The sequence below is a fragment of the Capricornis sumatraensis genome, chromosome 10 (genome assembly GCF_032405125.1).
Source record: "Capricornis sumatraensis isolate serow.1 chromosome 10, serow.2, whole genome shotgun sequence".
Taxonomy (NCBI): Eukaryota; Metazoa; Chordata; class Mammalia; order Artiodactyla; family Bovidae; genus Capricornis; species Capricornis sumatraensis.
The window spans coordinates 42,338,507-42,366,325 of record NC_091078.1 but is presented as its reverse complement, the minus strand read 5'-3'; the positions used below and the strand labels follow the sequence as shown (position 1 = coordinate 42,366,325).

Genomic DNA, 27,819 nt, shown 5'->3' with positions numbered 1-27,819 from the left:
CAACAAAAAGCCTACAGCACCCGGTATTCCCAGGCGGTCTCCCATCCAAGTACTAACCGGGCCCGACCCTGCTTAGCTTCCGAGATCAGACGAGATCGGGCGCGTTCAGGGTGGTATGGCCGTAGACGGAGGCGGCTGCCGCCAGGCGCCCTAAGAGCCCTGCGCTGCGCCTGCCTTTCGCTCTGACCTGCCGGTCGGGCCAGCCGGCGGCCGCAGCTCTCCAGCTCTCCACGGAGCGCGCGCTGCACTTGAGCTGCACCACCCGCGACCGGACTCCCGGCGGCCCGGTGGCCGGCCCACGCCGCCCCGCCCCCCGCCCCCCGTCACCCCCGGCCAACACTCGGCCGGCCCGGCCCGGGGGACCACAGGGCTTCCGGGACCCGGAGCAGCCGGCCGGGTGTGCCTGCCGGGGGCTGTAGGGGGGAGGGTGGAGTGAGGGGCGCGGAGGTCTTGGCGCTCTCCCACCCTGGGACCCTCCAGGCACCACCCGGCTCGGGGGCCGCCGCCCCTCCCCCACCCCCTCGCCCACCTCCCCAAGGCGTTCGCTGCCCAGGGCCACGTGGCCCCGGATCTGTCTGGCCTCGGGGCCCGCTGGGGCCCGCTGGGGCCCGCGGTCCTCTGAGCCTCCTGCGGGCCTAGGCGCAGCCCAGCCGTGGCCCTGAGCGCCCATCCTGCCCGGCACCTGCGCGGTGCCCAAACCCACCTGGAGCCACCAGCGCCGGCGCCCAGAGCTCGTCAGCCCCGCCCCTTCGCCCCACCGAGACCCCCCCCCCCCTTGCCCCCACGCCGCCCTCCAAGCACAGGACCTTGCTGAGGGTGCAGACGAGCGACATGCAGCCACACGGACAGGCACACAGACACACTCGCAGGCACCCACGCCAAGTGAGACAGCCGGCCGGCGCAAGCTCGTCAGCCAGGGCCACAGCCAGAGCACCCACCCGTGAGAGGCCGGGGCCAGAGGAAGGGACGGGAGGCCCGGGGGTCAGGAGAGACAGAGACGGAAAGAGATGAAGGTTCAGAGACAGGCTCCCAAGACGGCGAGAGGGCAGAGGCAGAGGCAGAGGCAGATGCAGACAGACAGACAGACACGAGCGCGCAGGCACACCCAGGGAGGGAGAGCCAGAGAGAGGGAGACACAGAGCGACCGACAGAGAGACGGAAAGCGGGACACGGACAGGGGACAGGGGATGGCATCCCATCCGAGACGGACACTCTGGCACAGACCGTCACACACCGCAGAGAGCGGCCCGTGCGCAAGGGAGGGGGCGTCAGCCTTGGGCCGGGCGAGCCCGGGCTGGACGCGGTGCCCTGGGGCTGGCAATCACCCGTGGGGACCCCAAGACTTCCTCGCAGCCGAGGTCTCAAAGGTCCCCTTCGGCTTGGCTCCCTGAGGCGAGACCCAGCCCCCGCCCCCAGGCCAGAAGCTGAGTGTGGGAGAGAGTGTGCGTGTGAGTGTGTCGGTGGGCGACGGTGGGGTCGGGTCGACTGGGGGGCCGGGTGGATACCCACAGTGGAGGGGGGAGGGTGTGGCGGCCGGGCCTTTGGAAGCCTGTGTGGTCCTCTTGCTGTCTCTCTCTCTCCCTCTTTCTCCGTCTCCCTTACTTGTGGTTTCCGGCTCTTGACCTGTCTGGGCTGCGGGGGGTGTGTCTGTGTTTGGGGGGCGGGGGGGCGGGCGTGAGGGTGTGTGTGTGTGTGTGTGTGTGTGTGTGTGTGTGTTGTGCGCCCGCGCCTGCGGGAGACCTCGAGGTTGCCTGGCAGGATGCGTCTGGGGGTGGGGCTGGGGCCCCGGCCCCGCCCAGAATTGCCTGAGGCCTGCCAAGGGAGCCCCAGACAGAGACCCCCGCGCCCCCGCCCCCGCCGTTCCTCTGGTTTCCTGGACGCCGAAAGCCCAGGGGCTCGCGGGCCGCGCGGAGGCAACCCAGGTCTGCAGCGGGAGTCGGGGCCCCGGCCACCCAACCTGAGAGGGGCTGGAAGGCAGGCGGCGGCTCTGAGCGCGGTGGGGTGCCAGGGGCCAGCGGCAGGCGGGGCTTGCGGTGCGGCTGGGGCCCGGGGCTAAAGGAGAGGGGAGGCAGGGAAAAAAAGAGACAACAAAAAGCCTACAGCACCCGGTATTCCCAGGCGGTCTCCCATCCAAGTACTAACCGGGCCCGACCCTGCTTAGCTTCCGAGATCAGACGAGATCGGGCGCGTTCAGGGTGGTATGGCCGTAGACGGAGGCGGCTGCCGCCAGGCGCCCTAAGAGCCCTGCGCTGCGCCTGCCTTTCGCTCTGACCTGCCGGTCGGGCCAGCCGGCGGCCGCAGCTCTCCAGCTCTCCACGGAGCGCGCGCTGCACTTGAGCTGCACCACCCGCGACCGGACTCCCGGCGGCCCGGTGGCCGGCCCACGCCGCCCCGCCCCCCGCCCCCCGTCACCCCCGGCCAACACTCGGCCGGCCCGGCCCGGGGGACCACAGGGCTTCCGGGACCCGGAGCAGCCGGCCGGGTGTGCCTGCCGGGGGCTGTAGGGGGGAGGGTGGAGTGAGGGGCGCGGAGGTCTTGGCGCTCTCCCACCCTGGGACCCTCCAGGCACCACCCGGCTCGGGGGCCGCCGCCCCTCCCCCACTCCCCCACCCCCTCGCCCACCTCCCCAAGGCGTTCGCTGCCCAGGGCCACGTGGCCCCGGATCTGTCTGGCCTCGGGGCCCGCTGGGGCCCGCTGGGGCCCGCGGTCCTCTGAGCCTCCTGCGGGCCTAGGCGCAGCCCAGCCGTGGCCCTGAGCGCCCATCCTGCCCGGCACCTGCGCGGTGCCCAAACCCACCTGGAGCCACCAGCGCCGGCGCCCAGAGCTCGTCAGCCCCGCCCCTTCGCCCCACCGAGACCCCCCCCCCCTTGCCCCCACGCCGCCCTCCAAGCACAGGACCTTGCTGAGGGTGCAGACGAGCGACATGCAGCCACACGGACAGGCACACAGACACACTCGCAGGCACCCACGCCAAGTGAGACAGCCGGCCGGCGCAAGCTCGTCAGCCAGGGCCACAGCCAGAGCACCCACCCGTGAGAGGCCGGGGCCAGAGGAAGGGACGGGAGGCCCGGGGGTCAGGAGAGACAGAGACGGAAAGAGATGAAGGTTCAGAGACAGGCTCCCAAGACGGCGAGAGGGCAGAGGCAGAGGCAGAGGCAGATGCAGACAGACAGACAGACACGAGCGCGCAGGCACACCCAGGGAGGGAGAGCCAGAGAGAGGGAGACACAGAGCGACCGACAGAGAGACGGAAAGCGGGACACGGACAGGGGACAGGGGATGGCATCCCATCCGAGACGGACACTCTGGCACAGACCGTCACACACCGCAGAGAGCGGCCCGTGCGCAAGGGAGGGGGCGTCAGCCTTGGGCCGGGCGAGCCCGGGCTGGACGCGGTGCCCTGGGGCTGGCAATCACCCGTGGGGACCCCAAGACTTCCTCGCAGCCGAGGTCTCAAAGGTCCCCTTCGGCTTGGCTCCCTGAGGCGAGACCCAGCCCCCGCCCCCAGGCCAGAGGCTGAGTGTGGGAGAGAGTGTGCGTGTGAGTGTGTCGGTGGGCGACGGTGGGGTCGGGTCGACTGGGGGGCCGGGTGGATACCCACAGTGGAGGGGGGAGGGTGTGGCGGCCGGGCCTTTGGAAGCCTGTGTGGTCCTCTTGCTGTCTCTCTCTCTCCCTCTTTCTCCGTCTCCCTTCCTTGTGGTTTCCGGCTCTTGACCTGTCTGGGCTGCGGGGGGTGTGTCTGTGTTTGGGGGGCGGGGGGGGCGGGCGTGAGGGTGTGTGTGTGTGTGTGTGTGTGTGTGTGTGTGTGTTGTGCGCCCGCGCCTGCGGGAGACCTCGAGGTTGCCTGGCAGGATGCGTCTGGGGGTGGGGCTGGGGCCCCGGCCCCGCCCAGAATTGCCTGAGGCCTGCCAAGGGAGCCCCAGACAGAGACCCCCGCGCCCCCGCCCCCGCCGTTCCTCTGGTTTCCTGGACGCCGAAAGCCCAGGGGCTCGCGGGCCGCGCGGAGGCAACCCAGGTCTGCAGCGGGAGTCGGGGCCCCGGCCACCCAACCTGAGAGGGGCTGGAAGGCAGGCGGCGGCTCTGAGCGCGGTGGGGTGCCAGGGGCCAGCGGCAGGCGGGGCTTGCGGTGCGGCTGGGGCCCGGGGCTAAAGGAGAGGGGAGGCAGGGAAAAAAAGAGACAACAAAAAGCCTACAGCACCCGGTATTCCCAGGCGGTCTCCCATCCAAGTACTAACCGGGCCCGACCCTGCTTAGCTTCCGAGATCAGACGAGATCGGGCGCGTTCAGGGTGGTATGGCCGTAGACGGAGGCGGCTGCCGCCAGGCGCCCTAAGAGCCCTGCGCTGCGCCTGCCTTTCGCTCTGACCTGCCGGTCGGGCCAGCCGGCGGCCGCAGCTCTCCAGCTCTCCACGGAGCGCGCGCTGCACTTGAGCTGCACCACCCGCGACCGGACTCCCGGCGGCCCGGTGGCCGGCCCACGCCGCCCCGCCCCCCGCCCCCCGTCACCCCCGGCCAACACTCGGCCGGCCCGGCCCGGGGGACCACAGGGCTTCCGGGACCCGGAGCAGCCGGCCGGGTGTGCCTGCCGGGGGCTGTAGGGGGGAGGGTGGAGTGAGGGGCGCGGAGGTCTTGGCGCTCTCCCACCCTGGGACCCTCCAGGCACCACCCGGCTCGGGGGCCGCCGCCCCTCCCCCACCCCCTCGCCCACCTCCCCAAGGTGTTCGCTGCCCAGGGCCACGTGGCCCCGGATCTGTCTGGCCTCGGGGCCCGCTGGGGCCCGCTGGGGCCCGCGGTCCTCTGAGCCTCCTGCGGGCCTAGGCGCAGCCCAGCCGTGGCCCTGAGCGCCCATCCTGCCCGGCACCTGCGCGGTGCCCAAACCCACCTGGAGCCACCAGCGCCGGCGCCCAGAGCTCGTCAGCCCCGCCCCTTCGCCCCACCGAGACCCCCCCCCCCCTTGCCCCCACGCCGCCCTCCAAGCACAGGACCTTGCTGAGGGTGCAGACGAGCGACATGCAGCCACACGGACAGGCACACAGACACACTCGCAGGCACCCACGCCAAGTGAGACAGCCGGCCGGCGCAAGCTCGTCAGCCAGGGCCACAGCCAGAGCACCCACCCGTGAGAGGCCGGGGCCAGAGGAAGGGACGGGAGGCCCGGGGGTCAGGAGAGACAGAGACGGAAAGAGATGAAGGTTCAGAGACAGGCTCCCAAGACGGCGAGAGGGCAGAGGCAGAGGCAGAGGCAGATGCAGACAGACAGACAGACACGAGCGCGCAGGCACACCCAGGGAGGGAGAGCCAGAGAGAGGGAGACACAGAGCGACCGACAGAGAGACGGAAAGCGGGACACGGACAGGGGACAGGGGATGGCATCCCATCCGAGACGGACACTCTGGCACAGACCGTCACACACCGCAGAGAGCGGCCCGTGCGCAAGGGAGGGGGCGTCAGCCTTGGGCCGGGCGAGCCCGGGCTGGACGCGGTGCCCTGGGGCTGGCAATCACCCGTGGGGACCCCAAGACTTCCTCGCAGCCGAGGTCTCAAAGGTCCCCTTCGGCTTGGCTCCCTGAGGCGAGACCCAGCCCCCGCCCCCAGGCCAGAAGCTGAGTGTGGGAGAGAGTGTGCGTGTGAGTGTGTCGGTGGGCGACGGTGGGGTCGGGTCGACTGGGGGGCCGGGTGGATACCCACAGTGGAGGGGGGAGGGTGTGGCGGCCGGGCCTTTGGAAGCCTGTGTGGTCCTCTTGCTGTCTCTCTCTCTCCCTCTTTCTCCGTCTCCCTTACTTGTGGTTTCCGGCTCTTGACCTGTCTGGGCTGCGGGGGGTGTGTCTGTGTTTGGGGGGCGGGGGGGCGGGCGTGAGGGTGTGTGTGTGTGTGTGTGTGTGTGTGTGTGTGTGTTGTGCGCCCGCGCCTGCGGGAGACCTCGAGGTTGCCTGGCAGGATGCGTCTGGGGGTGGGGCTGGGGCCCCGGCCCCGCCCAGAATTGCCTGAGGCCTGCCAAGGGAGCCCCAGACAGAGACCCCCGCGCCCCCGCCCCCGCCGTTCCTCTGGTTTCCTGGACGCCGAAAGCCCAGGGGCTCGCGGGCCGCGCGGAGGCAACCCAGGTCTGCAGCGGGAGTCGGGGCCCCGGCCACCCAACCTGAGAGGGGCTGGAAGGCAGGCGGCGGCTCTGAGCGCGGTGGGGTGCCAGGGGCCAGCGGCAGGCGGGGCTTGCGGTGCGGCTGGGGCCCGGGGCTAAAGGAGAGGGGAGGCAGGGAAAAAAAGAGACAACAAAAAGCCTACAGCACCCGGTATTCCCAGGCGGTCTCCCATCCAAGTACTAACCGGGCCCGACCCTGCTTAGCTTCCGAGATCAGACGAGATCGGGCGCGTTCAGGGTGGTATGGCCGTAGACGGAGGCGGCTGCCGCCAGGCGCCCTAAGAGCCCTGCGCTGCGCCTGCCTTTCGCTCTGACCTGCCGGTCGGGCCAGCCGGCGGCCGCAGCTCTCCAGCTCTCCACGGAGCGCGCGCTGCACTTGAGCTGCACCACCCGCGACCGGACTCCCGGCGGCCCGGTGGCCGGCCCACGCCGCCCCGCCCCCCGCCCCCCGTCACCCCCGGCCAACACTCGGCCGGCCCGGCCCGGGGGACCACAGGGCTTCCGGGACCCGGAGCAGCCGGCCGGGTGTGCCTGCCGGGGGCTGTAGGGGGGAGGGTGGAGTGAGGGGCGCGGAGGTCTTGGCGCTCTCCCACCCTGGGACCCTCCAGGCACCACCCGGCTCGGGGGCCGCCGCCCCTCCCCCACCCCCTCGCCCACCTCCCCAAGGCGTTCGCTGCCCAGGGCCACGTGGCCCCGGATCTGTCTGGCCTCGGGGCCCGCTGGGGCCCGCTGGGGCCCGCGGTCCTCTGAGCCTCCTGCGGGCCTAGGCGCAGCCCAGCCGTGGCCCTGAGCGCCCATCCTGCCCGGCACCTGCGCGGTGCCCAAACCCACCTGGAGCCACCAGCGCCGGCGCCCAGAGCTCGTCAGCCCCGCCCCTTCGCCCCACCGAGACCCCCCCCCCCCCTTGCCCCCACGCCGCCCTCCAAGCACAGGACCTTGCTGAGGGTGCAGACGAGCGACATGCAGCCACACGGACAGGCACACAGACACACTCGCAGGCACCCACGCCAAGTGAGACAGCCGGCCGGCGCAAGCTCGTCAGCCAGGGCCACAGCCAGAGCACCCACCCGTGAGAGGCCGGGGCCAGAGGAAGGGACGGGAGGCCCGGGGGTCAGGAGAGACAGAGACGGAAAGAGATGAAGGTTCAGAGACAGGCTCCCAAGACGGCGAGAGGGCAGAGGCAGAGGCAGAGGCAGATGCAGACAGACAGACAGACACGAGCGCGCAGGCACACCCAGGGAGGGAGAGCCAGAGAGAGGGAGACACAGAGCGACCGACAGAGAGACGGAAAGCGGGACACGGACAGGGGACAGGGGATGGCATCCCATCCGAGACGGACACTCTGGCACAGACCGTCACACACCGCAGAGAGCGGCCCGTGCGCAAGGGAGGGGGCGTCAGCCTTGGGCCGGGCGAGCCCGGGCTGGACGCGGTGCCCTGGGGCTGGCAATCACCCGTGGGGACCCCAAGACTTCCTCGCAGCCGAGGTCTCAAAGGTCCCCTTCGGCTTGGCTCCCTGAGGCGAGACCCAGCCCCCGCCCCCAGGCCAGAAGCTGAGTGTGGGAGAGAGTGTGCGTGTGAGTGTGTCGGTGGGCGACGGTGGGGTCGGGTCGACTGGGGGGCCGGGTGGATACCCACAGTGGAGGGGGGAGGGTGTGGCGGCCGGGCCTTTGGAAGCCTGTGTGGTCCTCTTGCTGTCTCTCTCTCTCCCTCTTTCTCCGTCTCCCTTACTTGTGGTTTCCGGCTCTTGACCTGTCTGGGCTGCGGGGGGTGTGTCTGTGTTTGGGGGGCGGGGGGGCGGGCGTGAGGGTGTGTGTGTGTGTGTGTGTGTGTGTGTGTGTGTGTTGTGCGCCCGCGCCTGCGGGAGACCTCGAGGTTGCCTGGCAGGATGCGTCTGGGGGTGGGGCTGGGGCCCCGGCCCCGCCCAGAATTGCCTGAGGCCTGCCAAGGGAGCCCCAGACAGAGACCCCCGCGCCCCCGCCCCCGCCGTTCCTCTGGTTTCCTGGACGCCGAAAGCCCAGGGGCTCGCGGGCCGCGCGGAGGCAACCCAGGTCTGCAGCGGGAGTCGGGGCCCCGGCCACCCAACCTGAGAGGGGCTGGAAGGCAGGCGGCGGCTCTGAGCGCGGTGGGGTGCCAGGGGCCAGCGGCAGGCGGGGCTTGCGGTGCGGCTGGGGCCCGGGGCTAAAGGAGAGGGGAGGCAGGGAAAAAAAGAGACAACAAAAAGCCTACAGCACCCGGTATTCCCAGGCGGTCTCCCATCCAAGTACTAACCGGGCCCGACCCTGCTTAGCTTCCGAGATCAGACGAGATCGGGCGCGTTCAGGGTGGTATGGCCGTAGACGGAGGCGGCTGCCGCCAGGCGCCCTAAGAGCCCTGCGCTGCGCCTGCCTTTCGCTCTGACCTGCCGGTCGGGCCAGCCGGCGGCCGCAGCTCTCCAGCTCTCCACGGAGCGCGCGCTGCACTTGAGCTGCACCACCCGCGACCGGACTCCCGGCGGCCCGGTGGCCGGCCCACGCCGCCCCGCCCCCCGCCCCCCGTCACCCCCGGCCAACACTCGGCCGGCCCGGCCCGGGGGACCACAGGGCTTCCGGGACCCGGAGCAGCCGGCTGGGTGTGCCTGCCGGGGGCTGTAGGGGGGAGGGTGGAGTGAGGGGCGCGGAGGTCTTGGCGCTCTCCCACCCTGGGACCCTCCAGGCACCACCCGGCTCGGGGGCCGCCGCCCCTCCCCCACCCCCTCGCCCACCTCCCCAAGGCGTTCGCTGCCCAGGGCCACGTGGCCCCGGATCTGTCTGGCCTCGGGGCCCGCTGGGGCCCGCTGGGGCCCGCGGTCCTCTGAGCCTCCTGCGGGCCTAGGCGCAGCCCAGCCGTGGCCCTGAGCGCCCATCCTGCCCGGCACCTGCGCGGTGCCCAAACCCACCTGGAGCCACCAGCGCCGGCGCCCAGAGCTCGTCAGCCCCGCCCCTTCGCCCCACCGAGACCCCCCCCCCCCTTGCCCCCACGCCGCCCTCCAAGCACAGGACCTTGCTGAGGGTGCAGACGAGCGACATGCAGCCACACGGACAGGCACACAGACACACTCGCAGGCACCCACGCTAAGTGAGACAGCCGGCCGGCGCAAGCTCGTCAGCCAGGGCCACAGCCAGAGCACCCACCCGTGAGAGGCCGGGGCCAGAGGAAGGGACGGGAGGCCCGGGGGTCAGGAGAGACAGAGACGGAAAGAGATGAAGGTTCAGAGACAGGCTCCCAAGACGGCGAGAGGGCAGAGGCAGAGGCAGAGGCAGATGCAGACAGACAGACAGACACGAGCGCGCAGGCACACCCAGGGAGGGAGAGCCAGAGAGAGGGAGACACAGAGCGACCGACAGAGAGACGGAAAGCGGGACACGGACAGGGGACAGGGGATGGCATCCCATCCGAGACGGACACTCTGGCACAGACCGTCACACACCGCAGAGAGCGGCCCGTGCGCAAGGGAGGGGGCGTCAGCCTTGGGCCGGGCGAGCCCGGGCTGGACGCGGTGCCCTGGGGCTGGCAATCACCCGTGGGGACCCCAAGACTTCCTCGCAGCCGAGGTCTCAAAGGTCCCCTTCGGCTTGGCTCCCTGAGGCGAGACCCAGCCCCCGCCCCCAGGCCAGAAGCTGAGTGTGGGAGAGAGTGTGCGTGTGAGTGTGTCGGTGGGCGACGGTGGGGTCGGGTCGACTGGGGGGCCGGGTGGATACCCACAGTGGAGGGGGGAGGGTGTGGCGGCCGGGCCTTTGGAAGCCTGTGTGGTCCTCTTGCTGTCTCTCTCTCTCCCTCTTTCTCCGTCTCCCTTACTTGTGGTTTCCGGCTCTTGACCTGTCTGGGCTGCGGGGGGTGTGTCTGTGTTTGGGGGGCGGGGGGGCGGGCGTGAGGTGTGTGTGTGTGTGTGTGTGTGTGTGTGTGTGTGTGTGTGTGTGTTGTGCGCCCGCGCCTGCGGGAGACCTCGAGGTTGCCTGGCAGGATGCGTCTGGGGGTGGGGCTGGGGCCCCGGCCCCGCCCAGAATTGCCTGAGGCCTGCCAAGGGAGCCCCAGACAGAGACCCCCGCGCCCCCGCCCCCGCCGTTCCTCTGGTTTCCTGGACGCCGAAAGCCCAGGGGCTCGCGGGCCGCGCGGAGGCAACCCAGGTCTGCAGCGGGAGTCGGGGCCCCGGCCACCCAACCTGAGAGGGGCTGGAAGGCAGGCGGCGGCTCTGAGCGCGGTGGGGTGCCAGGGGCCAGCGGCAGGCGGGGCTTGCGGTGCGGCTGGGGCCCGGGGCTAAAGGAGAGGGGAGGCAGGGAAAAAAAGAGACAACAAAAAGCCTACAGCACCCGGTATTCCCAGGCGGTCTCCCATCCAAGTACTAACCGGGCCCGACCCTGCTTAGCTTCCGAGATCAGACGAGATCGGGCGCGTTCAGGGTGGTATGGCCGTAGACGGAGGCGGCTGCCGCCAGGCGCCCTAAGAGCCCTGCGCTGCGCCTGCCTTTCGCTCTGACCTGCCGGTCGGGCCAGCCGGCGGCCGCAGCTCTCCAGCTCTCCACGGAGCGCGCGCTGCACTTGAGCTGCACCACCCGCGACCGGACTCCCGGCGGCCCGGTGGCCGGCCCACGCCGCCCCGCCCCCCGCCCCCCGTCACCCCCGGCCAACACTCGGCCGGCCCGGCCCGGGGGACCACAGGGCTTCCGGGACCCGGAGCAGCCGGCCGGGTGTGCCTGCCGGGGGCTGTAGGGGGGAGGGTGGAGTGAGGGGCGCGGAGGTCTTGGCGCTCTCCCACCCTGGGACCCTCCAGGCACCACCCGGCTCGGGGGCCGCCGCCCCTCCCCCACCCCCTCGCCCACCTCCCCAAGGCGTTCGCTGCCCAGGGCCACGTGGCCCCGGATCTGTCTGGCCTCGGGGCCCGCTGGGGCCCGCTGGGGCCCGCGGTCCTCTGAGCCTCCTGCGGGCCTAGGCGCAGCCCAGCCGTGGCCCTGAGCGCCCATCCTGCCCGGCACCTGCGCGGTGCCCAAACCCACCTGGAGCCACCAGCGCCGGCGCCCAGAGCTCGTCAGCCCCGCCCCTTCGCCCCACCGAGACCCCCCCCCCCTTGCCCCCACGCCGCCCTCCAAGCACAGGACCTTGCTGAGGGTGCAGACGAGCGACATGCAGCCACACGGACAGGCACACAGACACACTCGCAGGCACCCACGCTAAGTGAGACAGCCGGCCGGCGCAAGCTCGTCAGCCAGGGCCACAGCCAGAGCACCCACCCGTGAGAGGCCGGGGCCAGAGGAAGGGACGGGAGGCCCGGGGGTCAGGAGAGACAGAGACGGAAAGAGATGAAGGTTCAGAGACAGGCTCCCAAGACGGCGAGAGGGCAGAGGCAGAGGCAGAGGCAGATGCAGACAGACAGACAGACACGAGCGCGCAGGCACACCCAGGGAGGGAGAGCCAGAGAGAGGGAGACACAGAGCGACCGACAGAGAGACGGAAAGCGGGACACGGACAGGGGACAGGGGATGGCATCCCATCCGAGACGGACACTCTGGCACAGACCGTCACACACCGCAGAGAGCGGCCCGTGCGCAAGGGAGGGGGCGTCAGCCTTGGGCCGGGCGAGCCCGGGCTGGACGCGGTGCCCTGGGGCTGGCAATCACCCGTGGGGACCCCAAGACTTCCTCGCAGCCGAGGTCTCAAAGGTCCCCTTCGGCTTGGCTCCCTGAGGCGAGACCCAGCCCCCGCCCCCAGGCCAGAAGCTGAGTGTGGGAGAGAGTGTGCGTGTGAGTGTGTCGGTGGGCGACGGTGGGGTCGGGTCGACTGGGGGGCCGGGTGGATACCCACAGTGGAGGGGGGAGGGTGTGGCGGCCGGGCCTTTGGAAGCCTGTGTGGTCCTCTTGCTGTCTCTCTCTCTCCCTCTTTCTCCGTCTCCCTTACTTGTGGTTTCCGGCTCTTGACCTGTCTGGGCTGCGGGGGGTGTGTCTGTGTTTGGGGGGCGGGGGGACGGCCGTGAGGGTGTGTGTGTGTGTGTGTGTGTGTGTGTGTGTGTGTTGTGCGCCCGCGCCTGCGGGAGACCTCGAGGTTGCCTGGCAGGATGCGTCTGGGGGTGGGGCTGGGGCCCCGGCCCCGCCCAGAATTGCCTGAGGCCTGCCAAGGGAGCCCCAGACAGAGACCCCCGCGCCCCCGCCCCCGCCGTTCCTCTGGTTTCCTGGACGCCGAAAGCCCAGGGGCTCGCGGGCCGCGCGGAGGCAACCCAGGTCTGCAGCGGGAGTCGGGGCCCCGGCCACCCAACCTGAGAGGGGCTGGAAGGCAGGCGGCGGCTCTGAGCGCGGTGGGGTGCCAGGGGCCAGCGGCAGGCGGGGCTTGCGGTGCGGCTGGGGCCCGGGGCTAAAGGAGAGGGGAGGCAGGGAAAAAAAGAGACAACAAAAAGCCTACAGCACCCGGTATTCCCAGGCGGTCTCCCATCCAAGTACTAACCGGGCCCGACCCTGCTTAGCTTCCGAGATCAGACGAGATCGGGCGCGTTCAGGGTGGTATGGCCGTAGACGGAGGCGGCTGCCGCCAGGCGCCCTAAGAGCCCTGCGCTGCGCCTGCCTTTCGCTCTGACCTGCCGGTCGGGCCAGCCGGCGGCCGCAGCTCTCCAGCTCTCCACGGAGCGCGCGCTGCACTTGAGCTGCACCACCCGCGACCGGACTCCCGGCGGCCCGGTGGCCGGCCCACGCCGCCCCGCCCCCCGCCCCCCGTCACCCCCGGCCAACACTCGGCCGGCCCGGCCCGGGGGACCACAGGGCTTCCGGGACCCGGAGCAGCCGGCCGGGTGTGCCTGCCGGGGGCTGTAGGGGGGAGGGTGGAGTGAGGGGCGCGGAGGTCTTGGCGCTCTCCCACCCTGGGACCCTCCAGGCACCACCCGGCTCGGGGGCCGCCGCCCCTCCCCCACCCCCTCGCCCACCTCCCCAAGGCGTTCGCTGCCCAGGGCCACGTGGCCCCGGATCTGTCTGGCCTCGGGGCCCGCTGGGGCCCGCTGGGGCCCGCGGTCCTCTGAGCCTCCTGCGGGCCTAGGCGCAGCCCAGCCGTGGCCCTGAGCGCCCATCCTGCCCGGCACCTGCGCGGTGCCCAAACCCACCTGGAGCCACCAGCGCCGGCGCCCAGAGCTCGTCAGCCCCGCCCCTTCGCCCCACCGAGACCCCCCCCCCTTGCCCCCACGCCGCCCTCCAAGCACAGGACCTTGCTGAGGGTGCAGACGAGCGACATGCAGCCACACGGACAGGCACACAGACACACTCGCAGGCACCCACGCTAAGTGAGACAGCCGGCCGGCGCAAGCTCGTCAGCCAGGGCCACAGCCAGAGCACCCACCCGTGAGAGGCCGGGGCCAGAGGAAGGGACGGGAGGCCCGGGGGTCAGGAGAGACAGAGACGGAAAGAGATGAAGGTTCAGAGACAGGCTCCCAAGACGGCGAGAGGGCAGAGGCAGAGGCAGAGGCAGATGCAGACAGACAGACAGACACGAGCGCGCAGGCACACCCAGGGAGGGAGAGCCAGAGAGAGGGAGACACAGAGCGACCGACAGAGAGACGGAAAGCGGGACACGGACAGGGGACAGGGGATGGCATCCCATCCGAGACGGACACTCTGGCACAGACCGTCACACACCGCAGAGAGCGGCCCGTGCGCAAGGGAGGGGGCGTCAGCCTTGGGCCGGGCGAGCCCGGGCTGGACGCGGTGCCCTGGGGCTGGCAATCACCCGTGGGGACCCCAAGACTTCCTCGCAGCCGAGGTCTCAAAGGTCCCCTTCGGCTTGGCTCCCTGAGGCGAGACCCAGCCCCCGCCCCCAGGCCAGAAGCTGAGTGTGGGAGAGAGTGTGCGTGTGAGTGTGTCGGTGGGCGACGGTGGGGTCGGGTCGACTGGGGGGCCGGGTGGATACCCACAGTGGAGGGGGGAGGGTGTGGCGGCCGGGCCTTTGGAAGCCTGTGTGGTCCTCTTGCTGTCTCTCTCTCTCCCTCTTTCTCCGTCTCCCTTACTTGTGGTTTCCGGCTCTTGACCTGTCTGGGCTGCGGGGGGTGTGTCTGTGTTTGGGGGGCGGGGGGGCGGGCGTGAGGGTGTGTGTGTGTGTGTGTGTGTGTGTGTGTGTGTTGTGCGCCCGCGCCTGCGGGAGACCTCGAGGTTGCCTGGCAGGATGCGTCTGGGGGTGGGGCTGGGGCCCCGGCCCCGCCCAGAATTGCCTGAGGCCTGCCAAGGGAGCCCCAGACAGAGACCCCCGCGCCCCCGCCCCCGCCGTTCCTCTGGTTTCCTGGACGCCGAAAGCCCAGGGGCTCGCGGGCCGCGCGGAGGCAACCCAGGTCTGCAGCGGGAGTCGGGGCCCCGGCCACCCAACCTGAGAGGGGCTGGAAGGCAGGCGGCGGCTCTGAGCGCGGTGGGGTGCCAGGGGCCAGCGGCAGGCGGGGCTTGCGGTGCGGCTGGGGCCCGGGGCTAAAGGAGAGGGGAGGCAGGGAAAAAAAGAGACAACAAAAAGCCTACAGCACCCGGTATTCCCAGGCGGTCTCCCATCCAAGTACTAACCGGGCCCGACCCTGCTTAGCTTCCGAGATCAGACGAGATCGGGCGCGTTCAGGGTGGTATGGCCGTAGACGGAGGCGGCTGCCGCCAGGCGCCCTAAGAGCCCTGCGCTGCGCCTGCCTTTCGCTCTGACCTGCCGGTCGGGCCAGCCGGCGGCCGCAGCTCTCCAGCTCTCCACGGAGCGCGCGCTGCACTTGAGCTGCACCACCCGCGACCGGACTCCCGGCGGCCCGGTGGCCGGCCCACGCCGCCCCGCCCCCCGCCCCCCGTCACCCCCGGCCAACACTCGGCCGGCCCGGCCCGGGGGACCACAGGGCTTCCGGGACCCGGAGCAGCCGGCCGGGTGTGCCTGCCGGGGGCTGTAGGGGGGAGGGTGGAGTGAGGGGCGCGGAGGTCTTGGCGCTCTCCCACCCTGGGACCCTCCAGGCACCACCCGGCTCGGGGGCCGCCGCCCCTCCCCCACCCCCTCGCCCACCTCCCCAAGGCGTTCGCTGCCCAGGGCCACGTGGCCCCGGATCTGTCTGGCCTCGGGGCCCGCTGGGGCCCGCTGGGGCCCGCGGTCCTCTGAGCCTCCTGCGGGCCTAGGCGCAGCCCAGCCGTGGCCCTGAGCGCCCATCCTGCCCGGCACCTGCGCGGTGCCCAAACCCACCTGGAGCCACCAGCGCCGGCGCCCAGAGCTCGTCAGCCCCGCCCCTTCGCCCCACCGAGACCCCCCCCCCTTGCCCCCACGCCGCCCTCCAAGCACAGGACCTTGCTGAGGGTGCAGACGAGCGACATGCAGCCACACGGACAGGCACACAGACACACTCGCAGGCACCCACGCTAAGTGAGACAGCCGGCCGGCGCAAGCTCGTCAGCCAGGGCCACAGCCAGAGCACCCACCCGTGAGAGGCCGGGGCCAGAGGAAGGGACGGGAGGCCCGGGGGTCAGGAGAGACAGAGACGGAAAGAGATGAAGGTTCAGAGACAGGCTCCCAAGACGGCGAGAGGGCAGAGGCAGAGGCAGAGGCAGATGCAGACAGACAGACAGACACGAGCGCGCAGGCACACCCAGGGAGGGAGAGCCAGAGAGAGGGAGACACAGAGCGACCGACAGAGAGACGGAAAGCGGGACACGGACAGGGGACAGGGGATGGCATCCCATCCGAGACGGACACTCTGGCACAGACCGTCACACACCGCAGAGAGCGGCCCGTGCGCAAGGGAGGGGGCGTCAGCCTTGGGCCGGGCGAGCCCGGGCTGGACGCGGTGCCCTGGGGCTGGCAATCACCCGTGGGGACCCCAAGACTTCCTCGCAGCCGAGGTCTCAAAGGTCCCCTTCGGCTTGGCTCCCTGAGGCGAGACCCAGCCCCCGCCCCCAGGCCAGAGGCTGAGTGTGGGAGAGAGTGTGCGTGTGAGTGTGTCGGTGGGCGACGGTGGGGTCGGGTCGACTGGGGGGCCGGGTGGATACCCACAGTGGAGGGGGGAGGGTGTGGCGGCCGGGCCTTTGGAAGCCTGTGTGGTCCTCTTGCTGTCTCTCTCTCTCCCTCTTTCTCCGTCTCCCTTCCTTGTGGTTTCCGGCTCTTGACCTGTCTGGGCTGCGGGGGGTGTGTCTGTGTTTGGGGGGCGGGGGGGGCGGGCGTGAGGGTGTGTGTGTGTGTGTGTGTGTGTGTGTGTGTGTGTTGTGCGCCCGCGCCTGCGGGAGACCTCGAGGTTGCCTGGCAGGATGCGTCTGGGGGTGGGGCTGGGGCCCCGGCCCCGCCCAGAATTGCCTGAGGCCTGCCAAGGGAGCCCCAGACAGAGACCCCCGCGCCCCCGCCCCCGCCGTTCCTCTGGTTTCCTGGACGCCGAAAGCCCAGGGGCTCGCGGGCCGCGCGGAGGCAACCCAGGTCTGCAGCGGGAGTCGGGGCCCCGGCCACCCAACCTGAGAGGGGCTGGAAGGCAGGCGGCGGCTCTGAGCGCGGTGGGGTGCCAGGGGCCAGCGGCAGGCGGGGCTTGCGGTGCGGCTGGGGCCCGGGGCTAAAGGAGAGGGGAGGCAGGGAAAAAAAGAGACAACAAAAAGCCTACAGCACCCGGTATTCCCAGGCGGTCTCCCATCCAAGTACTAACCGGGCCCGACCCTGCTTAGCTTCCGAGATCAGACGAGATCGGGCGCGTTCAGGGTGGTATGGCCGTAGACGGAGGCGGCTGCCGCCAGGCGCCCTAAGAGCCCTGCGCTGCGCCTGCCTTTCGCTCTGACCTGCCGGTCGGGCCAGCCGGCGGCCGCAGCTCTCCAGCTCTCCACGGAGCGCGCGCTGCACTTGAGCTGCACCACCCGCGACCGGACTCCCGGCGGCCCGGTGGCCGGCCCACGCCGCCCCGCCCCCCGCCCCCCGTCACCCCCGGCCAACACTCGGCCGGCCCGGCCCGGGGGACCACAGGGCTTCCGGGACCCGGAGCAGCCGGCCGGGTGTGCCTGCCGGGGGCTGTAGGGGGGAGGGTGGAGTGAGGGGCGCGGAGGTCTTGGCGCTCTCCCACCCTGGGACCCTCCAGGCACCACCCGGCTCGGGGGCCGCCGCCCCTCCCCCACCCCCTCGCCCACCTCCCCAAGGCGTTCGCTGCCCAGGGCCACGTGGCCCCGGATCTGTCTGGCCTCGGGGCCCGCTGGGGCCCGCTGGGGCCCGCGGTCCTCTGAGCCTCCTGCGGGCCTAGGCGCAGCCCAGCCGTGGCCCTGAGCGCCCATCCTGCCCGGCACCTGCGCGGTGCCCAAACCCACCTGGAGCCACCAGCGCCGGCGCCCAGAGCTCGTCAGCCCCGCCCCTTCGCCCCACCGAGACCCCCCCCCCTTGCCCCCACGCCGCCCTCCAAGCACAGGACCTTGCTGAGGGTGCAGACGAGCGACATGCAGCCACACGGACAGGCACACAGACACACTCGCAGGCACCCACGCCAAGTGAGACAGCCGGCCGGCGCAAGCTCGTCAGCCAGGGCCACAGCCAGAGCACCCACCCGTGAGAGGCCGGGGCCAGAGGAAGGGACGGGAGGCCCGGGGGTCAGGAGAGACAGAGACGGAAAGAGATGAAGGTTCAGAGACAGGCTCCCAAGACGGCGAGAGGGCAGAGGCAGAGGCAGAGGCAGATGCAGACAGACAGACAGACACGAGCGCGCAGGCACACCCAGGGAGGGAGAGCCAGAGAGAGGGAGACACAGAGCGACCGACAGAGAGACGGAAAGCGGGACACGGACAGGGGACAGGGGATGGCATCCCATCCGAGACGGACACTCTGGCACAGACCGTCACACACCGCAGAGAGCGGCCCGTGCGCAAGGGAGGGGGCGTCAGCCTTGGGCCGGGCGAGCCCGGGCTGGACGCGGTGCCCTGGGGCTGGCAATCACCCGTGGGGACCCCAAGACTTCCTCGCAGCCGAGGTCTCAAAGGTCCCCTTCGGCTTGGCTCCCTGAGGCGAGACCCAGCCCCCGCCCCCAGGCCAGAGGCTGAGTGTGGGAGAGAGTGTGCGTGTGAGTGTGTCGGTGGGCGACGGTGGGGTCGGGTCGACTGGGGGGCCGGGTGGATACCCACAGTGGAGGGGGGAGGGTGTGGCGGCCGGGCCTTTGGAAGCCTGTGTGGTCCTCTTGCTGTCTCTCTCTCTCCCTCTTTCTCCGTCTCCCTTCCTTGTGGTTTCCGGCTCTTGACCTGTCTGGGCTGCGGGGGGTGTGTCTGTGTTTGGGGGGCGGGGGGGGCGGGCGTGAGGGTGTGTGTGTGTGTGTGTGTGTGTGTGTGTGTGTGTTGTGCGCCCGCGCCTGCGGGAGACCTCGAGGTTGCCTGGCAGGATGCGTCTGGGGGTGGGGCTGGGGCCCCGGCCCCGCCCAGAATTGCCTGAGGCCTGCCAAGGGAGCCCCAGACAGAGACCCCCGCGCCCCCGCCCCCGCCGTTCCTCTGGTTTCCTGGACGCCGAAAGCCCAGGGGCTCGCGGGCCGCGCGGAGGCAACCCAGGTCTGCAGCGGGAGTCGGGGCCCCGGCCACCCAACCTGAGAGGGGCTGGAAGGCAGGCGGCGGCTCTGAGCGCGGTGGGGTGCCAGGGGCCAGCGGCAGGCGGGGCTTGCGGTGCGGCTGGGGCCCGGGGCTAAAGGAGAGGGGAGGCAGGGAAAAAAAGAGACAACAAAAAGCCTACAGCACCCGGTATTCCCAGGCGGTCTCCCATCCAAGTACTAACCGGGCCCGACCCTGCTTAGCTTCCGAGATCAGACGAGATCGGGCGCGTTCAGGGTGGTATGGCCGTAGACGGAGGCGGCTGCCGCCAGGCGCCCTAAGAGCCCTGCGCTGCGCCTGCCTTTCGCTCTGACCTGCCGGTCGGGCCAGCCGGCGGCCGCAGCTCTCCAGCTCTCCACGGAGCGCGCGCTGCACTTGAGCTGCACCACCCGCGACCGGACTCCCGGCGGCCCGGTGGCCGGCCCTCGCCGCCCCGCCCCCCGCCCCCCCGTCACCCCCGGCCAACACTCGGCCGGCCCGGCCCGGGGGACCACAGGGCTTCCGGGACCCGGAGCAGCCGGCCGGGTGTGCCTGCCGGGGGCTGTAGGGGGGAGGGTGGAGTGAGGGGCGCGGAGGTCTTGGCGCTCTCCCACCCTGGGACCCTCCAGGCACCACCCGGCTCGGGGGCCGCCGCCCCTCCCCCACCCCCTCGCCCACCTCCCCAAGGCGTTCGCTGCCCAGGGCCACGTGGCCCCGGATATGTCTGGCCTCGGGGCCCGCTGGGGCCCGCTGGGGCCCGCGGTCCTCTGAGCCTCCTGCGGGCCTAGGCGCAGCCCAGCCGTGGCCCTGAGCGCCCATCCTGCCCGGCACCTGCGCGGTGCCCAAACCCACCTGGAGCCACCAGCGCCGGCGCCCAGAGCTCGTCAGCCCCGCCCCTTCGCCCCACCGAGACCCCCCCCCCCTTGCCCCCACGCCGCCCTCCAAGCACAGGACCTTGCTGAGGGTGCAGACGAGCGACATGCAGCCACACGGACAGGCACACAGACACACTCGCAGGCACCCACGCTAAGTGAGACAGCCGGCCGGCGCAAGCTCGTCAGCCAGGGCCACAGCCAGAGCACCCACCCGTGAGAGGCCGGGGCCAGAGGAAGGGACGGGAGGCCCGGGGGTCAGGAGAGACAGAGACGGAAAGAGATGAAGGTTCAGAGACAGGCTCCCAAGACGGCGAGAGGGCAGAGGCAGAGGCAGAGGCAGATGCAGACAGACAGACAGACACGAGCGCGCAGGCACACCCAGGGAGGGAGAGCCAGAGAGAGGGAGACACAGAGCGACCGACAGAGAGACGGAAAGCGGGACACGGACAGGGGACAGGGGATGGCATCCCATCCGAGACGGACACTCTGGCACAGACCGTCACACACCGCAGAGAGCGGCCCGTGCGCAAGGGAGGGGGCGTCAGCCTTGGGCCGGGCGAGCCCGGGCTGGACGCGGTGCCCTGGGGCTGGCAATCACCCGTGGGGACCCCAAGACTTCCTCGCAGCCGAGGTCTCAAAGGTCCCCTTCGGCTTGGCTCCCTGAGGCGAGACCCAGCCCCCGCCCCCAGGCCAGAGGCTGAGTGTGGGAGAGAGTGTGCGTGTGAGTGTGTCGGTGGGCGACGGTGGGGTCGGGTCGACTGGGGGGCCGGGTGGGTACCCACAGTGGAGGGGGGAGGGTGTGGCGGCCGGGCCTTTGGAAGCCTGTGTGGTCCTCTTGCTGTCTCTCTCTCTCCCTCTTTCTCCGTCTCCCTTCCTTGTGGTTTCCGGCTCTTGACCTGTCTGGGCTGCGGGGGGTGTGTCTGTGTTTGGGGGGCGGGGGGGCGGGCGTGAGGGGGTGTGTGTGTGTGTGTGTGTGTGTGTGTGTGTGTGTGTTGTGCGCCCGCGCCTGCGGGAGACCTCGAGGTTGCCTGGCAGGATGCGTCTGGGGGTGGGGCTGGGGCCCCGGCCCCGCCCAGAATTGCCTGAGGCCTGCCAAGGGAGCCCCAGACAGAGACCCCCGCGCCCCCGCCCCCGCCGTTCCTCTGGTTTCCTGGACGCCGAAAGCCCAGGGGCTCGCGGGCCGCGCGGAGGCAACCCAGGTCTGCAGCGGGAGTCGGGGCCCCGGCCACCCAACCTGAGAGGGGCTGGAAGGCAGGCGGCGGCTCTGAGCGCGGTGGGGTGCCAGGGGCCAGCGGCAGGCGGGGCTTGCGGTGCGGCTGGGGCCCGGGGCTAAAGGAGAGGGGAGGCAGGGAAAAAAAGAGACAACAAAAAGCCTACAGCACCCGGTATTCCCAGGCGGTCTCCCATCCAAGTACTAACCGGGCCCGACCCTGCTTAGCTTCCGAGATCAGACGAGATCGGGCGCGTTCAGGGTGGTATGGCCGTAGACGGAGGCGGCTGCCGCCAGGCGCCCTAAGAGCCCTGCGCTGCGCCTGCCTTTCGCTCTGACCTGCCGGTCGGGCCAGCCGGCGGCCGCAGCTCTCCAGCTCTCCACGGAGCGCGCGCTGCACTTGAGCTGCACCACCCGCGACCGGACTCCCGGCGGCCCGGTGGCCGGCCCACGCCGCCCCGCCCCCCGCCCCCCGTCACCCCCGGCCAACACTCGGCCGGCCCGGCCCGGGGGACCACAGGGCTTCCGGGACCCGGAGCAGCCGGCCGGGTGTGCCTGCCGGGGGCTGTAGGGGGGAGGGTGGAGTGAGGGGCGCGGAGGTCTTGGCGCTCTCCCACCCTGGGACCCTCCAGGCACCACCCGGCTCGGGGGCCGCCGCCCCTCCCCCACCCCCTCGCCCACCTCCCCAAGGCGTTCGCTGCCCAGGGCCACGTGGCCCCGGATCTGTCTGGCCTCGGGGCCCGCTGGGGCCCGCTGGGGCCCGCGGTCCTCTGAGCCTCCTGCGGGCCTAGGCGCAGCCCAGCCGTGGCCCTGAGCGCCCATCCTGCCCGGCACCTGCGCGGTGCCCAAACCCACCTGGAGCCACCAGCGCCGGCGCCCAGAGCTCGTCAGCCCCGCCCCTTCGCCCCACCGAGACCCCCCCCCCCTTGCCCCCACGCCGCCCTCCAAGCACAGGACCTTGCTGAGGGTGCAGACGAGCGACATGCAGCCACACGGACAGGCACACAGACACACTCGCAGGCACCCACGCTAAGTGAGACAGCCGGCCGGCGCAAGCTCGTCAGCCAGGGCCACAGCCAGAGCACCCACCCGTGAGAGGCCGGGGCCAGAGGAAGGGACGGGAGGCCCGGGGGTCAGGAGAGACAGAGACGGAAAGAGATGAAGGTTCAGAGACAGGCTCCCAAGACGGCGAGAGGGCAGAGGCAGAGGCAGAGGCAGATGCAGACAGACAGACAGACACGAGCGCGCAGGCACACCCAGGGAGGGAGAGCCAGAGAGAGGGAGACACAGAGCGACCGACAGAGAGACGGAAAGCGGGACACGGACAGGGGACAGGGGATGGCATCCCATCCGAGACGGACACTCTGGCACAGACCGTCACACACCGCAGAGAGCGGCCCGTGCGCAAGGGAGGGGGCGTCAGCCTTGGGCCGGGCGAGCCCGGGCTGGACGCGGTGCCCTGGGGCTGGCAATCACCCGTGGGGACCCCAAGACTTCCTCGCAGCCGAGGTCTCAAAGGTCCCCTTCGGCTTGGCTCCCTGAGGCGAGACCCAGCCCCCGCCCCCAGGCCAGAGGCTGAGTGTGGGAGAGAGTGTGCGTGTGAGTGTGTCGGTGGGCGACGGTGGGGTCGGGTCGACTGGGGGGCCGGGTGGATACCCACAGTGGAGGGGGGAGGGTGTGGCGGCCGGGCCTTTGGAAGCCTGTGTGGTCCTCTTGCTGTCTCTCTCTCTCCCTCTTTCTCCGTCTCCCTTCCTTGTGGTTTCCGGCTCTTGACCTGTCTGGGCTGCGGGGGGTGTGTCTGTGTTTGGGGGGCGGGGGGGGCGGGCGTGAGGGTGTGTGTGTGTGTGTGTGTGTGTGTGTGTGTGTGTTGTGCGCCCGCGCCTGCGGGAGACCTCGAGGTTGCCTGGCAGGATGCGTCTGGGGGTGGGGCTGGGGCCCCGGCCCCGCCCAGAATTGCCTGAGGCCTGCCAAGGGAGCCCCAGACAGAGACCCCCGCGCCCCCGCCCCCGCCGTTCCTCTGGTTTCCTGGACGCCGAAAGCCCAGGGGCTCGCGGGCCGCGCGGAGGCAACCCAGGTCTGCAGCGGGAGTCGGGGCCCCGGCCACCCAACCTGAGAGGGGCTGGAAGGCAGGCGGCGGCTCTGAGCGCGGTGGGGTGCCAGGGGCCAGCGGCAGGCGGGGCTTGCGGTGCGGCTGGGGCCCGGGGCTAAAGGAGAGGGGAGGCAGGGAAAAAAAGAGACAACAAAAAGCCTACAGCACCCGGTATTCCCAGGCGGTCTCCCATCCAAGTACTAACCGGGCCCGACCCTGCTTAGCTTCCGAGATCAGACGAGATCGGGCGCGTTCAGGGTGGTATGGCCGTAGACGGAGGCGGCTGCCGCCAGGCGCCCTAAGAGCCCTGCGCTGCGCCTGCCTTTCGCTCTGACCTGCCGGTCGGGCCAGCCGGCGGCCGCAGCTCTCCAGCTCTCCACGGAGCGCGCGCTGCACTTGAGCTGCACCACCCGCGACCGGACTCCCGGCGGCCCGGTGGCCGGCCCACGCCGCCCCGCCCCCCGCCCCCCGTCACCCCCGGCCAACACTCGGCCGGCCCGGCCCGGGGGACCACAGGGCTTCCGGGACCCGGAGCAGCCGGCCGGGTGTGCCTGCCGGGGGCTGTAGGGGGGAGGGTGGAGTGAGGGGCGCGGAGGTCTTGGCGCTCTCCCACCCTGGGACCCTCCAGGCACCACCCGGCTCGGGGGCCGCCGCCCCTCCCCCACCCCCTCGCCCACCTCCCCAAGGCGTTCGCTGCCCAGGGCCACGTGGCCCCGGATCTGTCTGGCCTCGGGGCCCGCTGGGGCCCGCTGGGGCCCGCGGTCCTCTGAGCCTCCTGCGGGCCTAGGCGCAGCCCAGCCGTGGCCCTGAGCGCCCATCCTGCCCGGCACCTGCGCGGTGCCCAAACCCACCTGGAGCCACCAGCGCCGGCGCCCAGAGCTCGTCAGCCCCGCCCCTTCGCCCCACCGAGACCCCCCCCCCCTTGCCCCCACGCCGCCCTCCAAGCACAGGACCTTGCTGAGGGTGCAGACGAGCGACATGCAGCCACACGGACAGGCACACAGACACACTCGCAGGCACCCACGCTAAGTGAGACAGCCGGCCGGCGCAAGCTCGTCAGCCAGGGCCACAGCCAGAGCACCCACCCGTGAGAGGCCGGGGCCAGAGGAAGGGACGGGAGGCCCGGGGGTCAGGAGAGACAGAGACGGAAAGAGATGAAGGTTCAGAGACAGGCTCCCAAGACGGCGAGAGGGCAGAGGCAGAGGCAGAGGCAGATGCAGACAGACAGACAGACACGAGCGCGCAGGCACACCCAGGGAGGGAGAGCCAGAGAGAGGGAGACACAGAGCGACCGACAGAGAGACGGAAAGCGGGACACGGACAGGGGACAGGGGATGGCATCCCATCCGAGACGGACACTCTGGCACAGACCGTCACACACCGCAGAGAGCGGCCCGTGCGCAAGGGAGGGGGCGTCAGCCTTGGGCCGGGCGAGCCCGGGCTGGACGCGGTGCCCTGGGGCTGGCAATCACCCGTGGGGACCCCAAGACTTCCTCGCAGCCGAGGTCTCAAAGGTCCCCTTCGGCTTGGCTCCCTGAGGCGAGACCCAGCCCCCGCCCCCAGGCCAGAGGCTGAGTGTGGGAGAGAGTGTGCGTGTGAGTGTGTCGGTGGGCGACGGTGGGGTCGGGTCGACTGGGGGGCCGGGTGGATACCCACAGTGGAGGGGGGAGGGTGTGGCGGCCGGGCCTTTGGAAGCCTGTGTGGTCCTCTTGCTGTCTCTCTCTCTCCCTCTTTCTCCGTCTCCCTTCCTTGTGGTTTCCGGCTCTTGACCTGTCTGGGCTGCGGGGGGTGTGTCTGTGTTTGGGGGGCGGGGGGGGCGGGCGTGAGGGTGTGTGTGTGTGTGTGTGTGTGTGTGTGTGTGTGTTGTGCGCCCGCGCCTGCGGGAGACCTCGAGGTTGCCTGGCAGGATGCGTCTGGGGGTGGGGCTGGGGCCCCGGCCCCGCCCAGAATTGCCTGAGGCCTGCCAAGGGAGCCCCAGACAGAGACCCCCGCGCCCCCGCCCCCGCCGTTCCTCTGGTTTCCTGGACGCCGAAAGCCCAGGGGCTCGCGGGCCGCGCGGAGGCAACCCAGGTCTGCAGCGGGAGTCGGGGCCCCGGCCACCCAACCTGAGAGGGGCTGGAAGGCAGGCGGCGGCTCTGAGCGCGGTGGGGTGCCAGGGGCCAGCGGCAGGCGGGGCTTGCGGTGCGGCTGGGGCCCGGGGCTAAAGGAGAGGGGAGGCAGGGAAAAAAAGAGACAACAAAAAGCCTACAGCACCCGGTATTCCCAGGCGGTCTCCCATCCAAGTACTAACCGGGCCCGACCCTGCTTAGCTTCCGAGATCAGACGAGATCGGGCGCGTTCAGGGTGGTATGGCCGTAGACGGAGGCGGCTGCCGCCAGGCGCCCTAAGAGCCCTGCGCTGCGCCTGCCTTTCGCTCTGACCTGCCGGTCGGGCCAGCCGGCGGCCGCAGCTCTCCAGCTCTCCACGGAGCGCGCGCTGCACTTGAGCTGCACCACCCGCGACCGGACTCCCGGCGGCCCGGTGGCCGGCCCACGCCGCCCCGCCCCCCGCCCCCCGTCACCCCCGGCCAACACTCGGCCGGCCCGGCCCGGGGGACCACAGGGCTTCCGGGACCCGGAGCAGCCGGCCGGGTGTGCCTGCCGGGGGCTGTAGGGGGGAGGGTGGAGTGAGGGGCGCGGAGGTCTTGGCGCTCTCCCACCCTGGGACCCTCCAGGCACCACCCGGCTCGGGGGCCGCCGCCCCTCCCCCACCCCCCCCACCCCCTCGCCCACCTCCCCAAGGCGTTCGCTGCCCAGGGCCACGTGGCCCCGGATCTGTCTGGCCTCGGGGCCCGCTGGGGCCCGCTGGGGCCCGCGGTCCTCTGAGCCTCCTGCGGGCCTAGGCGCAGCCCAGCCGTGGCCCTGAGCGCCCATCCTGCCCGGCACCTGCGCGGTGCCCAAACCCACCTGGAGCCACCAGCGCCGGCGCCCAGAGCTCGTCAGCCCCGCCCCTTCGCCCCACCGAGACCCCCCCCCCCCTTGCCCCCACGCCGCCCTCCAAGCACAGGACCTTGCTGAGGGTGCAGACGAGCGACATGCAGCCACACGGACAGGCACACAGACACACTCGCAGGCACCCACGCTAAGTGAGACAGCCGGCCGGCGCAAGCTCGTCAGCCAGGGCCACAGCCAGAGCACCCACCCGTGAGAGGCCGGGGCCAGAGGAAGGGACGGGAGGCCCGGGGGTCAGGAGAGACAGAGACGGAAAGAGATGAAGGTTCAGAGACAGGCTCCCAAGACGGCGAGAGGGCAGAGGCAGAGGCAGAGGCAGATGCAGACAGACAGACAGACACGAGCGCGCAGGCACACCCAGGGAGGGAGAGCCAGAGAGAGGGAGACACAGAGCGACCGACAGAGAGACGGAAAGCGGGACACGGACAGGGGACAGGGGATGGCATCCCATCCGAGACGGACACTCTGGCACAGACCGTCACACACCGCAGAGAGCGGCCCGTGCGCAAGGGAGGGGGCGTCAGCCTTGGGCCGGGCGAGCCCGGGCTGGACGCGGTGCCCTGGGGCTGGCAATCACCCGTGGGGACCCCAAGACTTCCTCGCAGCCGAGGTCTCAAAGGTCCCCTTCGGCTTGGCTCCCTGAGGCGAGACCCAGCCCCCGCCCCCAGGCCAGAAGCTGAGTGTGGGAGAGAGTGTGCGTGTGAGTGTGTCGGTGGGCGACGGTGGGGTCGGGTCGACTGGGGGGCCGGGTGGATACCCACAGTGGAGGGGGGAGGGTGTGGCGGCCGGGCCTTTGGAAGCCTGTGTGGTCCTCTTGCTGTCTCTCTCTCTCCCTCTTTCTCCGTCTCCCTTACTTGTGGTTTCCGGCTCTTGACCTGTCTGGGCTGCGGGGGGTGTGTCTGTGTTTGGGGGGCGGGGGGGCGGGCGTGAGGGGGTGTGTGTGTGTGTGTGTGTGTGTGTGTGTGTGTGTGTGTTGTGCGCCCGCGCCTGCGGGAGACCTCGAGGTTGCCTGGCAGGATGCGTCTGGGGGTGGGGCTGGGGCCCCGGCCCCGCCCAGAATTGCCTGAGGCCTGCCAAGGGAGCCCCAGACAGAGACCCCCGCGCCCCCGCCCCCGCCGTTCCTCTGGTTTCCTGGACGCCGAAAGCCCAGGGGCTCGCGGGCCGCGCGGAGGCAACCCAGGTCTGCAGCGGGAGTCGGGGCCCCGGCCACCCAACCTGAGAGGGGCTGGAAGGCAGGCGGCGGCTCTGAGCGCGGTGGGGTGCCAGGGGCCAGCGGCAGGCGGGGCTTGCGGTGCGGCTGGGGCCCGGGGCTAAAGGAGAGGGGAGGCAGGGAAAAAAAGAGACAACAAAAAGCCTACAGCACCCGGTATTCCCAGGCGGTCTCCCATCCAAGTACTAACCGGGCCCGACCCTGCTTAGCTTCCGAGATCAGACGAGATCGGGCGCGTTCAGGGTGGTATGGCCGTAGACGGAGGCGGCTGCCGCCAGGCGCCCTAAGAGCCCTGCGCTGCGCCTGCCTTTCGCTCTGACCTGCCGGTCGGGCCAGCCGGCGGCCGCAGCTCTCCAGCTCTCCACGGAGCGCGCGCTGCACTTGAGCTGCACCACCCGCGACCGGACTCCCGGCGGCCCGGTGGCCGGCCCACGCCGCCCCGCCCCCCGCCCCCCGTCACCCCCGGCCAACACTCGGCCGGCCCGGCCCGGGGGACCACAGGGCTTCCGGGACCCGGAGCAGCCGGCCGGGTGTGCCTGCCGGGGGCTGTAGGGGGGAGGGTGGAGTGAGGGGCGCGGAGGTCTTGGCGCTCTCCCACCCTGGGACCCTCCAGGCACCACCCGGCTCGGGGGCCGCCGCCCCTCCCCCACCCCCCCACCCCCTCGCCCACCTCCCCAAGGCGTTCGCTGCCCAGGGCCACGTGGCCCCGGATCTGTCTGGCCTCGGGGCCCGCTGGGGCCCGCTGGGGCCCGCGGTCCTCTGAGCCTCCTGCGGGCCTAGGCGCAGCCCAGCCGTGGCCCTGAGCGCCCATCCTGCC

General features: G+C 71.4%; 14 non-coding genes across 14 annotated transcripts; all 14 read right to left on the bottom strand.

Annotated features, from left to right (window-relative positions):
• Positions 1-8: 8 nt before the first annotated feature.
• LOC138088000 (5S ribosomal RNA) lies at positions 9-127 on the bottom strand. Its single transcript, XR_011145599.1, has one exon. It is a non-coding gene; the product is annotated as a 5S ribosomal RNA (ribosomal RNA).
• Positions 128-2,093: 1,966 nt separating this feature from the next.
• On the bottom strand, positions 2,094-2,212 carry LOC138087998 (5S ribosomal RNA). Its single transcript, XR_011145597.1, has one exon. It is a non-coding gene; the product is annotated as a 5S ribosomal RNA (ribosomal RNA).
• A 1,974-nt stretch (positions 2,213-4,186) lies between these two features.
• On the bottom strand, positions 4,187-4,305 carry LOC138087997 (5S ribosomal RNA). The gene has a single exon (XR_011145596.1). It is a non-coding gene; the product is annotated as a 5S ribosomal RNA (ribosomal RNA).
• Positions 4,306-6,271: 1,966 nt separating this feature from the next.
• Positions 6,272-6,390, bottom strand: LOC138087996 (5S ribosomal RNA). Its single transcript, XR_011145595.1, has one exon. It is a non-coding gene; the product is annotated as a 5S ribosomal RNA (ribosomal RNA).
• Positions 6,391-8,357: 1,967 nt separating this feature from the next.
• LOC138087995 (5S ribosomal RNA) lies at positions 8,358-8,476 on the bottom strand. The gene has a single exon (XR_011145594.1). It is a non-coding gene; the product is annotated as a 5S ribosomal RNA (ribosomal RNA).
• A 1,975-nt stretch (positions 8,477-10,451) lies between these two features.
• Positions 10,452-10,570, bottom strand: LOC138087994 (5S ribosomal RNA). The gene has a single exon (XR_011145593.1). It is a non-coding gene; the product is annotated as a 5S ribosomal RNA (ribosomal RNA).
• A 1,965-nt stretch (positions 10,571-12,535) lies between these two features.
• LOC138087993 (5S ribosomal RNA) lies at positions 12,536-12,654 on the bottom strand. Its single transcript, XR_011145592.1, has one exon. It is a non-coding gene; the product is annotated as a 5S ribosomal RNA (ribosomal RNA).
• A 1,962-nt stretch (positions 12,655-14,616) lies between these two features.
• Positions 14,617-14,735, bottom strand: LOC138087992 (5S ribosomal RNA). The gene has a single exon (XR_011145591.1). It is a non-coding gene; the product is annotated as a 5S ribosomal RNA (ribosomal RNA).
• A 1,965-nt stretch (positions 14,736-16,700) lies between these two features.
• LOC138087991 (5S ribosomal RNA) lies at positions 16,701-16,819 on the bottom strand. The gene has a single exon (XR_011145590.1). It is a non-coding gene; the product is annotated as a 5S ribosomal RNA (ribosomal RNA).
• A 1,965-nt stretch (positions 16,820-18,784) lies between these two features.
• On the bottom strand, positions 18,785-18,903 carry LOC138087990 (5S ribosomal RNA). Its single transcript, XR_011145589.1, has one exon. It is a non-coding gene; the product is annotated as a 5S ribosomal RNA (ribosomal RNA).
• Positions 18,904-20,873: 1,970 nt separating this feature from the next.
• On the bottom strand, positions 20,874-20,992 carry LOC138087989 (5S ribosomal RNA). The gene has a single exon (XR_011145588.1). It is a non-coding gene; the product is annotated as a 5S ribosomal RNA (ribosomal RNA).
• A 1,966-nt stretch (positions 20,993-22,958) lies between these two features.
• Positions 22,959-23,077, bottom strand: LOC138087987 (5S ribosomal RNA). The gene has a single exon (XR_011145586.1). It is a non-coding gene; the product is annotated as a 5S ribosomal RNA (ribosomal RNA).
• A 1,966-nt stretch (positions 23,078-25,043) lies between these two features.
• Positions 25,044-25,162, bottom strand: LOC138087986 (5S ribosomal RNA). Its single transcript, XR_011145585.1, has one exon. It is a non-coding gene; the product is annotated as a 5S ribosomal RNA (ribosomal RNA).
• Positions 25,163-27,143: 1,981 nt separating this feature from the next.
• Positions 27,144-27,262, bottom strand: LOC138087985 (5S ribosomal RNA). Its single transcript, XR_011145584.1, has one exon. It is a non-coding gene; the product is annotated as a 5S ribosomal RNA (ribosomal RNA).
• Between the last annotated feature and the right edge of the window lie 557 nt (positions 27,263-27,819).